The sequence below is a fragment of the Mya arenaria genome, chromosome 1 (genome assembly GCF_026914265.1).
Source record: "Mya arenaria isolate MELC-2E11 chromosome 1, ASM2691426v1".
Taxonomy (NCBI): domain Eukaryota; kingdom Metazoa; phylum Mollusca; class Bivalvia; order Myida; family Myidae; genus Mya; species Mya arenaria.
The window spans coordinates 1,292,512-1,301,226 of NC_069122.1; the positions used below are offsets into that span (position 1 = coordinate 1,292,512).

General features: G+C 39.2%; 1 pseudogene; it reads left to right on the top strand.

The window, feature by feature from the left end:
- Window positions 1-43: 43 nt before the first annotated feature.
- LOC128237099 (uncharacterized oxidoreductase YjmC-like) lies at window positions 44-8,258 on the top strand (annotated as a pseudogene).
- The last annotated feature ends 457 nt before the right edge of the window (window positions 8,259-8,715 follow it).

An 8,715-nucleotide genomic window follows, 5' to 3' on the forward strand; every position in this document is an offset into this window, starting at 1 on the left:
TATAAATATCGATGTACATTTATTGGGAATGGTGAACGTTGCTTTTAATACATTACCAAGAATTTGTGCGGATGGATATTCAAGTAAAAACATAGAAACGGTTCGGGGACCAAATAAGCTTACGGGTACTACTTTGAACTTCTTTGGTTCAAAATTAAGTATGGTAAGGTTACTGAATATTTATTAGGTTACTATTACTCCATGGGGTCATTGGCTTGCATCTCTGATAAGCGGGTAATAATCTTGACATTATCCTATTTATACACAATACCCTACTGTTCATGAACTACAGCGTGTTTTGTACGCTATATTGAATACGATTCTGTCGCCCTGTCGTTTTACTCTCTTCATAAGTAATATGCTACAGGAACTACATGTGTGCTAGCCATAGTTTCATATTATTCCAAATACTCGGAAGTTAATCGCATTAACACTGACTGGCAAGCCATGGCGGACGTTGCCGCAATTGTACATTTACCAGAGTTGCGCGCGTTTGTCATCCGGTGTATGGCATCCGTGGGGATAACGGAGACGGACGGAGGCGCCCTAGCGGAGCTGCTTGTTGCGGCCGACTACAGGGGGGCATTTTAGTCATGGGCTAAATGCACTAGGTATGAGGCTTACTTAGAACTAGTTATATGGTCATTCGGGTAAAACAATTTGCAACACATATCATGAACTTCACGTTATTTTGTTTGTATCTATTCAATATGCAATTTTGTAAGTGCTAATAGACTGGTGTCAGTTCGGGTTCCGGACAAAAGATCAAATCGCAGATTTTCATATTTCCGTTCGGAAATAAATGTTTTATGGCTAAAACCGTTACTAACTGTTCAAGAAAAATGCATAAAACATCATTTTTTTAACTTAAACACAAAACTCTACGATCTTATTTTAGTCAGCAGTCTTATATCACTGGTTTACATGCATTTTCGCATGAATTGGCTCGTTCCAAGAAAAAATATAAAACAAGTTGTCAAATCGTTTAATCTCTGTGCTTTAAGACTAAGTAAAACTCAAACTCAGACTCGAGATGTTAGTTAATATTGGCCCTGGCTACATGTACCTTCTTAGTTACCTTTTTTTCAAAATTACTCAAGCTTACGCTAATAAATAAAGCAAGCATTAATCACCATAAAAAGCAAGCATTTTACACCATCATTAAAGCTTGGGTTTTACACCATAAAAAAGAGTTTTTACACGATAAATAAAGCATATTTTACACCATAACTAAAGCCAGCATCAAACATGGATGAAGCTTGATTTTACAACATGAATAAAACAAGTACTTTACACCATAAAAAATGCCAGCATTAATCAGGCCTAAAAAAATAAATTGTGTGGTTCGGGTCACCCGACCCTACCTGGAAAATATCGCCGACCCTACTGTTTTTTTGGTGCGACTTGCGAAAAAAACAACACTCCAGAACGTTGGGAGTTTAAGCTCATAACACCCAAGATTAGTTTCGAAGATGTAGAGATAATGTTTTTGTTCGAGCCGGGATCTGTATCCGAGATTGACATGTCAACATCCGACAAGGGGCCATGTACCCGTTTGTATGAAGAACAGCTGTACGATATTCCTGTCGTACAATCAATCGGGAAATTCCCCGACTTTTCGCTCTTTTCGAGTAAGGTATATACAATGGAACAAAATGTCTCCGGATAAAAGTATAAGTTTCCCCACACATAAGATTGAATGCCGGTCTAATTTTAATATACCCCACCCACCACTGCAGGACAAGGCATGACCCTTTTCACTTGTCATGTTGTCAGATGCAATCATAAAAAATAGTTTAAATAAAATAGCAGCAGGACAAACATACTACTAGTATAGAAAGGAAATATAGAATAATGGGAGTTTTGACATAGGCTGGTGCCTGACAAAATGTGAACTGGGACTGAACCTGGGTATGTTGCCATTTGTACAGTTTATAATTTATTCCTAACTTTACTTCTTTGAGAATGGCAGAGAAATGATTTTGAGATGCTGAAGCAGGTCAGTATTGTCACATTTAATTACCAATATGTTTTGCTTTCGGAAGGTGTGTGACGAATGACAACAAAACTAGCAATGACACACCACCTAACTGCAGCGATGCTCAGCAATGTCCTTATATAACTGAAATTCTGTTGAAAAAGGACAAAAACAAAGCAAACAAACCTGTACCAAACTAAAAAAAAAAAAAAATCCCGACCTACCCTACCTATTCTTGGGGACCATGTTACCCGAACCACACAATTTATTTTTTTAGGCCTCACCAAAAATAATGCAAGCATTCTACACCATGAATAATGCAAGCATTCTACACCATGAATAATGCAAGCATTTTACACCATAAATAATGCAAGCATTTTACACCATAAATAATGCAAGAATTTTACACCATTAATAAATCCGGCATGTTATACCAAAAATAATGCCAGCATTTTAAACCAAAGATAATATGCCACCATTTTACACTATAAATAGTCACACGATAAGAATTGCAAGCATTTTACCCCATAAATTATGCCAGTGTTTTACACCATATATAATGCCAGCATTTTTACACCATATATATAACCACCATATTACATAATAAAACTGCCAGCATTTTACACCATAACTAATGCCAGCATTTTACACAATAAATAATACCAGCATTTAAGTCTTTGTGACTAAAGCAACCGACGCAAGCTACAATCAATACGTGTATTTCCTGTACGGGTGTATTCTCGCGAGTTTCCGGCAAAACAAGATATAAAATGACATTGATTATTTTTTTGTATAACATAAGCTTTCATAATAAGGTTATAAGGCGTAATCATTTGAGGAAAAAAAGAACAACATAATTTCTAATTGATATTTCTTTAACGCCCGTTATTTCAGAATTTTACATTTTGAACGTAAAGAACGGCACAACGGCGACTTCCGGTTCCCCGTCTGTTATCAAGGAAACAGTGGCAACATATCTCGTGGACGGATGCAACGTGTTAGGTGCGTGTTTCTGAATTGACCATCTAGATCTAATATTGAGTTTTTTGTGATAGGTAAGTATTAAGTCAATATGCGTTGTTTCATTGAGGTCAGGTTGTTATGCACTATAAAACCATGCCATGCTTTTATCCAAACTACATGGAATTATTTGTTAAAGAAAAGGCTACTGTCAGTAAATAATTTAATTTCTTTTAAATTTAAAAGAAAATAATCTTAAAATGTATATTATTTTTTCTGATTACAGGTCCCGTTGTAGGAAAATTTTGTATGGATCTTGTGATTGAAAAGGCCAGGAGTGCGGGAATTGGCTGGGTGGTCGCCAGAGGTAAGCTCCTCACAAGGGAGGTTGCGCAAAGGTTCTTGTACGTATCCATGTGGGCTTCTCCTTTACACTACGTCATAGAAGTACAATGTATGCGTACATTTGAGTTTAGAATGACTTGTGCGAAAACACGAGGTAACTTGATTTATGCGCGCAAACGAGTTCACGTTGAAATTATTCTTAAAATAACTTTTTAACTCAATTTCAATTTTTATGTAAGTTCGTGTATAAGTTCACGGACACAAAACTGGAAGTGTTTCGCCGTCTCTCTATACATGTCACCATAACGATTCTTGAAATTGTCATCCAGTACGTACTGCTTTCGAAAAGATGGTTTATGTTTACTTTTACTGTAGGGGTGCGCACGTGCGTGTGTGTGCGTGTGTGTTTTAAAAATGAAGGCTGCCACCAAAGCATATATTTTTACTGTCCATTCAGGTTCGAACCATTTCGGCATCGCTGGCTGGTACGGACTCAGAGCTATGGAACAGGGATTGGTTGTAAGGGATTTTTCAAAATCAAATAACTTATTTTGAATTCGTGCTGGTCATGTTTGCCGAGGTACACTCTTATCATACATATAAAGGGACGAATATGTTCATTCATTGTAATGCACTTTGTATACATACTAAACACTGCTATGAATTAAAAGGTGCTTATGTTATTTTCAGGGGATGTCTTTCACCAATACCTCCCCTGGCATGGTGCCAACCAGAGCTAAAGAGGTTAGTGGTTTTTAAAGTTAGAAGTAAAATAGTCAATTCACATTATTGAGTTCTTCCCAATATGAAATAATTATACCATTAAAATAAAATATGGACATTTTTCATACAATTGGCTTATTATTGTACCACATTATAAGCTGGATGAACTTCGATTAGCTCGCGCGTTTCATGGAATTTGCTCGCATGTCCACCGGCATTCAAATAACATAAACATACGAATAATGTGACGAATTCTTTGAAGAATAGCTTTGGTTCTCAGAAATGGTAATGTTTTGCCAGTCAGTTTAAACAATTCACATACATGTAACATTTATATTTTCAGAACGTCCTCGGTACCAATCCAATATGTTGTGCGGCTCCGGCCAAGGACGGGGACGGCTTTGTGCTAGATATGGCCACAACCACTGTAGCTATGGGCAATGTCGGGTTTTCAACAATTAGTTGATATACATTGTCATACATAATAAACATGCGTAAAAAGTGAGTACGCGAACTGTTGTGCTGTTGCTCCGTGTAGACCAATAGTGAATGTTAAAAGGTCTTAGTCATATCATTTGAAATCTCGAGAAACAATTCAGATGTCAGAATATGAATTGTTCCATTTTTCCATAAGTAAAAGACAACATCAACTAAAGGTTTTCGATGTATAAATGAACGAGTCGTTTTGACAATCCATTGAAAATAATGTTAAGTTTGTATTCCTGTTGTATGCATTCTCATTCATCAGAGGTTTGATAATTAATTTTGATTATTAATGATAAATATATTTTGTTGTACGCTTAGCATCATCGCAATGTACATAGTCTTTTAGCTAGTAGCTTAAAAACTATGGATATTGATCAAAGTTGTATACAACTATGAAGTTGACTCATTAAAGCAATTTGATTGGTTAGTAGTTCTTATCGGATACATGTTGACCAATCAACAAATGTTTTGGATAACTTTGACAGGAAGGTTGGCATAAACCGAAATTTGAACCGGTTATATACAATATACGGCTGGTGACCCTATAGTAGTTTCGTTCGAAAGGGATTGGGTTGCTTGTTACTGCTATGTAAAATAAATAACTGAACAACATCATAGATTCAGCTGAAATTTGGTGTGAACCACAGGCATCTAAATCATTGTATGTACCCAAAATGGTTTTAAACGACATTTTAGTGACAAGCAATGATTCAGATGCCTATGGTGTGAACTGGCCAACCTATTGTGCTGTCTTTAGTGTGTGGTCTTATCTAGTTTTCCAGTTATTATGTTACTTACTAAGTTGAATTCGCAAACCATAACTTGATAACCTGTTAGAGCTGAAACTGTAATGCATATATAGGTTACTGATAACATGAATCGTATCTTACTTACGGTAGTAATATGCCACCATAGTTTTAACTCGATATTGGCATCTCGTAGCTTCTGACAAGATCGAACGTTTCAGTACGGTGTTTCCTCCGTGTATGTGCCGTTCTTTGAAGTTTCAAAATGTGGCAGCAAAGTCTGAGGTTGTACCATCGGCACCAGGTCACCCTGAATCATTACACGCATGTGGATGAAGGCTATTCCGAAGTGTTGGGGCTCAGGGCGACATCAGCAAGTTCGTCTTGGCCTGCCCACTTTAGCGCTCTTTATACCAACTCATACCCATTCCACCACAGGTGAGGATAGCGGAAATGAAGGGCGCGTCTATACCCGAGGGCTGGGTACTTACATCGGACGGGAAGAAGACCACGGATCCCGGACAGATGGCCGGCATGTGTCCCTTGGGTGCTGAAGAGAGTACATGTACGTATGTAAGACGATATTCATGTGTACGTGTATGTAGAGTACTAACATTAAACAAACAAGAGATGTGCTTTCATGAATCAAAACAAAAATACAAATGGATCTTATTGTAGATATGGCATAAGCAAACAACATGACGTCATAGTCTTTTTGATATAAAAGAGAACTTCGTTTTGTCTTTTCTTCATAAGATACCAAAACTTCTTATTGTAAAATTGTAACAATCAGACCATTTTTTATTTCTGAAAAATAAATATGAATGTAAATAACACTGGATGGTTTTGTATACTATTGGTTGTGAAGATTCATTCACAGAAATAATCAGAAAATAACTCAAAATATTTTGAGACGTCTTTGAAATAGTTAAAGCGCTCGCGCTGTCGTGCGACTGTGGGACTAGTCTGATCTATTCGTACTTAATGTACGCACATACTGTATTACTACAATAACAGCTAGTTACAAAGGGTACGGCTTAGCCATGATGGTGGAGGTGTTCTGTGGAATTCTGGCAGGAGCACAATATGGACCCCGCATCCGGAAATGGCCGGGAGAAATGCACCGGCAAGCCGACCTGGTAAATTCATGTTTTCTAAGGTACGTATGATAAACTGTTTCAAGATCATGTCTCCCTGTAACAGTAGCTACGCTGTAAACTAAACGCAGATATTGAAACCAAGAGTTTCTCTAAGATTTGGATTTATACAGGGTAGGGGGCGGTTCTGGGTCTGATAGCGGTGGTTCGGGGTATGATAAGGGTGGTTCGGGGTCGGATAGTGGTGGTTCGGTATTGGGTAAGGGTGGTTCGGGGTAGCTGCGCTGAGAATTTGAAACACATATTAGTAACAAACATTTCTTTGAGATTGGGAGTGGTTCGGGATGGTTCGGGGTCGGATAAGGGTGGGCGGGAATGGATCCGGTCGGTTCGGGATGGATCAGGGTGGTTCGGGGTTGGAACAGGGTGGTTCGATGATGGAACGGGGTGGTTCGGGGATAGATCAGGGTGGTTCGTGAATGGAATGGATGAGGTGGTTTGGGGATGGATAAGGGTGGTTCGGGGATAGATCGGGGTGGTTTGTGGATGAATAGGAGTGGTTCGGGGATGGATCAGGGTGGTTTGGGGGTGTATCAAGATGGTTCGGGAATGGATCGAGGTGGTTCGGGGATGAATCGGGGTGGATCGGGGATGCATCAAGGTGGTTCGGGGATGAATCGGGGTGGTTCGGGGATGCATCAAGGTGGTTCGGGGATGGATCAATGTGGTTCGGGGATGGATCGGGGTGGTTCGGGGATGAATCGGGGTGGTTTTGGATGGATCCTCAAAATAAAGTATTTGTTTGAACATGCAGTTGTTAGTAATGGTGTTGACGCCTTTTCAGCGCCGTATTTTTATTATTTTCAAGGGTCAGTGTTTCGTTGCGATAGACCCCCGGGCGTTTGCGGACGGTTTTGAAGACAGGATGAGTGATCTTATAGACTACTGCAGAAACCTTCAACCGGTAGACATTTTTTTTCTAATTTTGCAGTTGACAATTAAATGAATGGTAAAACTTTGTTAATGCTTCCAGCAATTAAAATATCTTTTCAGTTGCGCTTGAAAGAGAAACGTTTTGATAGTCACATAGTTCCAGAAGCAATGCATAATAGTGTCTTAGTTTTGTTTATTTGAGTCTATGAAGGTCTGCCAGAGCCTGTTGGCGGCATTCTGGCTTCCTCCCACCGTGACGCCGGGATGATGTAAATTGTCTTGAAATGTCAGAAGTGACATGAGATAGAAATGAGTGCAATGCCCAATCTTATTAGAAGAGTTGATTGAACAGAGTGAAATAGTGAAATACAAGATGTCCGGGTGTGATATCCTTAGCTCTGCGAAAATACCTCTTGGTTCTTGAACATGCTCGGTGTAAAGCACCGAAAAAGGGGATATAATTTACCTTGGTTTAACCAATACTGAGTACAACATTTCCCAAGAACTACGGTACCCTTTTAGTGCCGAACGCTAGGCAATGGAGCTACTTAACTTTTTGTTTGTTTGACACAGCCTGTGTTTGAACCTACGACCTCCCGCAGCCAAAACGAACGCTCTTCCACTGCTCTATCAGGACGATGATAGTGTATCAGACGGGTAGGTTTTGTATTTAACGCCATATTGATCATATAGACTGAGGGGGATTTTGGTATAATACAATCGGTGTTGCATGTCGCCGCACAGTCATAATATGCATGTTTCTGTTTAGTTCGAAGGGTTGGAGGGGGGGGGGGGGGGGTGGATCTGATGTGCTGGTTCCCGGTGATCTAGAGTGGAAGTCATTGTATAACACCACATAACATTACTGTGTTGTATATTTCAGGCGGACGGAGAGACGGAAGTACTGGTTCCCGGTGATCCTGAGCGGAAGCACATGGCCAAGTGTGACCAACAAGGAGGCATACTCTACCATCCCAACCAAATCAAAAAAGTGGCAGCGAAAACTTTTAAATGTCTTCCATTTACTTCTTATAACTATATTCAAAGGGCTGTACCCTCCGCGGCCTGCAAACTTTCTTGCAACAGAGTTTTTGGCTGACAAGAGAGGTTTGTCAAACATTATGCCTACTTAGCGCATCTTAGTCGGAAATAGATGGACAATTGGATAAAGGTTTAATTAAACAAGAGGGCATAATGGCCCTAAAACGCTCACCTAAGGAAAGGGCCACAACTCTGTGATAAAACATTAATAAAAATGTTGCAATTTAAACGTACCTTTACTGATGACGATGCCTTGTTTTATATTTGTAAAGGGTCATGTAATGAAGCTACCTGTAAAGTTTCATTGAATTTGGCTTGGTAGTTTCAAAGATTTTTTTTAAAGCAAAACAGTAAGTCGGCCATTTTGTTGTTGTTGTTGTTGTTGTTGTTGATCAATCACAATGCC